This window comes from Coenobita brevimanus, chromosome 4 (genome assembly GCF_032717465.1).
Source record: "Coenobita brevimanus isolate Jiangsu-jjx chromosome 4, ASM3271746v2, whole genome shotgun sequence".
Lineage (NCBI taxonomy): Eukaryota > Metazoa > Arthropoda > Malacostraca > Decapoda > Coenobitidae > Coenobita > Coenobita brevimanus.
In genome coordinates this window covers 3,151,884-3,156,463 of record NC_136957.1, presented here as the reverse complement: position 1 = coordinate 3,156,463, position 4,580 = coordinate 3,151,884, and positions in this window count along the sequence as shown.

The window sequence follows — 4,580 nt, the reverse complement described above, 5'->3', positions numbered from 1 at the left end:
TCTTGTTCTAAATTACTCTTCATCTATTTTTACACTTGAGATGGCAAGATGGAAATTTTTGGCCGAGTAAGAGTAAAAAGAGCATAATCTTACCGACAGCCAAGACGCAGAAGGTGGGTGAATCTAGGCAGACCAACAAAATATAGATGTGGAAGAGGCGGGTCGTGGCCATCTCCCTCCTCCGCCTTTCCTCTTTCTCCATCCTATGTTCTCTCTCTCTGTCACCACTTGTCTCCCCCTCCGCCCTGCTTCCTTTTTCCTTGTAGCATCTAAATCTGTACTGTTTTCAGCGTTAACAAATTCAATCTGACTTTAGTAGTACTTCAACTGTTTACCTTATTTTTCCTGGCTTTGTTTCATGTATACTTCGTCACTTGTCACTTTAACCAACGGTCATAATTACACGCTCATATCCTTTTTTCATTTCCTTAATTTTGTTTATAGTTTTCTTTTTCTTTTGTATAACCAACCAGAACGTACTTACTTCACAATTGTAACATCAAACACTAAACGACAGTCCCTTTTTGCGACATCTCCTTTTAACATTTGTCTTTAAACTAAGGAAGCTTGAGGGAAGGGCAGGGATGAATGACTGAATTTTAAGGAGCAGATTTTTCAAAGTCAAATATTAATAATAATAATAATAATAATTTATACACAGTTTCTATATCTATGCCTTTATTTACACATTCCCAAACTGTAAACTGCACATCATTTTCAGTTGCACATTTCCTTTCACCTCTGCCTGTGGATGAAGTTTTGCCACGTTGCCTGACAGGACGGGGTGTGGCGCTGTGCTAACCTCCTCCGCCACGATTCCAACCACACTGGAATTGCTCCTGGTTATTCCGCTCTCTCCTGCCTCGCCCATTCCCAAACCGTACAGCATTTCGTATAAAATAATTACAGTATTTCATTCTCCCCCCTTCCTTCCTCATCCTAAGTCCTCTTGCCAGCTAACTGTATTTTCTATATATATCGTAATAAGCAGTATTTTACGTGAAAAATTGTCACGCAAATGTGAAAATATGTGAAATCAATAGCTTTTGTCGTGCGTCTGGTACAGGTGTAGAGACCCACAGCAACTCCGTGCGTCCAGTCTGCCTCTGCCCACCCACTAGTGTTGTCGGCAGTCAGGTTGGGTGTATGATCTCTCTCTCTCTCTCTCTCTCTCCCTCTCTCTCTAAGTTCATGGTGGTGTCTGCCATTCTCGTTTTATCTCCCTTCCCTCTCGCCTTCCAAGACCCTCCATGCATCTCCATCTCACTTCCTTTTCTGTCTCTCACTTTTTCGCTTTTCAACCCGTCCTCTCCCTCTACCTCCTCCTCCCCCCGCTCATTATCTTCTTTCTTTCCTCCATGCTCATTTTTCATAATCATCTAATTTCTCCTCTCTGTTCCTTCTGACTTCCCTGTTTTCTCCTTGCCTTTACACAGCTGACTCTCTCTCTCTCTCTCTCTCTCTCTCTCTCTCTCTCTCTCTCTCTCTCTCTCCATACCTACACTGGTATATATATATATATATATATATATATATATATATATATATATATATATATATATAATCCACAAAATATCTTTTCTTATTTTGTGCTCAACTCTGGGCATAGGCTTCTCAGCCTGCTCCCAAGGCCCAGTAGTCCTCCTACATATCGTACACCTCTACATGTCACCACTTCTGCGCTAACACCCACCGTCCATATTGAATACATGCTAGGGCTGTCTCATACAGGACTGGTGTATTGGTATTAGCGGGGGTATTTTTACGACATGTCGGCGGGTCTTCTGGTAGATCGGTAAAGTCTGCCATAATGAAACTCAAATCCTTAAACTGTACCCTGCCCCAGCGGGGATTTGAACCTGTGTCCGGTAGGACCGCAAGCCACCTCTTTACCGATTAAATCACTTTCAGATTGTGTTTATTACTTTTTGGACTGCAAATATGCCTATAGATCACGTGTTTCTAACAATTTCACGGCGCCAGCCGAGGTGTGCTCTTTAATATACCGGTATCCTAACTTGATAGCAAAAATTTAATCAGTGGGCCTGGCACTGACTACCAACAAACTATACCTATCCCATCGATATACACTGCAGTTTAAGGACTGGGTAGAGAATGTTTCTCAGCACAGTATTTACAAACTGACTTGGGTCATCTCTAACTGGGGTAAAAATAATCTTGTTGTTTTTAATGCATCAAAGACTCAGTTTTTGCACCTATCAACCCGACAAAATCTTCCACAGGTATACCCACTAATGTTTAATAATATTCAGCTTAATCCTGCATCATCCTTGAACATGCTTGGGGTTTCATTTACTCGGGACTTGTCTTGGAAAGATCATATTACATCTCTTGTAAAATCTGCTTCCAAGAGATTGGGTGTGCTAAGCCGACTCCGTTCCTTCTTTACCCCTGCACAATTGTTGACTCTATACAGGGGTTTTATCCGCCCCTGTGTAGAGTACAACTCTCATGTGTGGGGAGGCTCCCCACATACGGCTCTTCTCAATAGGGTGGTGTCAAAGGCTTTTCGCCTCATTAACTCTCCTCCTCTTACTGACTCCCTTCAACCTTTGTCTCTTCGCCGCACTGTTGCATCTATATCTCTTTTCTATCGCTACTTCAATGGTCACTGCTCCCCTGAACTGTCTGCATGCATTCCTCCACCCCTACGACGGGCACGTACTACCCGTCTAGCAGCAAACTCTCATCCCTTTTCTGTCCAACTCTCTAATGCAAGAGTTAACCGTTACTCCCAGTCCTTCATTTATGCAACAGGTCAACTCTGGAACTGTCTCCCTCTGTCTGTATTTCCTACTTCCTATGATCTCCAGTTTTTCAAACGCAGTGTGTCCAGGCATCTGGAAATGATCGTATCTTGAATTTGGCTCTCTCTTATATTTTGTTTTTCTCTTGGAAGGAATAGTTTTGCAGGCTTGTTGCCTTTGGTTCCTTCTTCCTCACATAAAAAAAAAAAAAAACTCCATATATCATTTTCTCATTCCTATCCCTTGCATGTTAAGGCCAGTACTGACATCCTGCTTATTTCTAATATACGATTCTTAGAGTAGTGTGGCAGTTTAAAAATTTAATAAATTCCGCTATGCTTTAAACAGTATTCATATATTGCCGCGCAGAACTGACAAGTAATGACACTTCAATAACTGTCAGGGAATGGAAATCACGAAAAAACAAGCTAGGCTAAAAGGAACCTGGAATTTATTACTACTTCGTTGTTATATATTACCGGTACTGTACTGATGGACAAGCAAACTCGTACACGACTGAAAAACTATAATCCCAGCCTGGCCCCATGTGAACAGTATTCCGCATACTTCTCGCTATAAATAACTGTACAACAAACTATACTGAAAGAACATAGAACAGAAGAAAAGGTATGGTACCTATTACACGATATTCACAAAATGCTCATTTTAAACTCACGTTGTTTCTTTTTTCCTCCCTGCATAGAACTCGTTTTGTTTCATCATACAATTCAGTTCATCATAAGAAAAATGTGTACATGAACTTACGGCATTATGACTCGATTATATCAATGATTCTCACTCAATCTTTTAACTTCCGCTGGCCTTCAGTGGTCAGGGAAATATTCCAGAGACTCCCTAGGACTGAGGGCCTAGATAAGCGGTGTCCAAGCTGGGTAAATTATCCTAATAGGATATATTTCCCCGATGGCTTAATAGAATAATAAATACCGTATTGTTGAGAAGCGGGATTTGCTAGTTAGGTAGTTTGGGGGAGGCGGTGGCTCAATCGGTAGAGAGGTGGCCTGTAGTACTAACGGACCCAGGTTCGAATCCCGGCTGGGGCAGGGAACAGTTTAAGGATTTGATTTTCATTCAGTCAGGCTTTACTGATCTACCAGAAGATCCGCCGACATGTCGTAAAAATACCCCCGCTAATACCAATACACCAGTCCTGTATGAGACAGCCCTAGCATGTATTCAATATGGACGGTGGGTGTTAGCGCCGAAGTGGTGACATGTAGAGGTGTATGGTATGTAGGAGGACTGCTGGGCCTTGATAGCAGGCTGTGAAGCCTATGCCCAGAGTCAGACACATAAAAAAAAAAAAAAAAAAAACTGGAGGGTTCCCGGCGGCTCTCGCAGTTTGTTACAAGTCAGAGTTGCCAGTTACCCTGCTATTGTGAGTGGAGTTATTTTGTAAAGTTATACATCAATTTTCATTCTCTTTTTCTCTATAATGCTTTATTTCGGTATTTGTTAAATTATGATTTTTTTTTTTTTTAGCTTTTATGCTATAAAATTTACAGTGCTAAGTAATGTAAGAACACTCTGGGATATTTTAGATGTCTCCAGTTTGGGAGCTGTTGCTGCTAAGAGTATGTGGTAGATCATTAGAGTATTTAGGAAGCTTATATAAGGATGGAGGATATAATTGAGGAGTTTAAGTTTAGTTTGACTTGGGGCCTTGTGAAGTTAGTTTAGCTCTGCTACCTGTGAAGTGTTAATTATGAGCATACCTCATACCATGTAATTACTGGGTAAATAAAGACACCGAACTTTAGAAGTCCGTGTTTGTTTATGATGCCTGAGCTC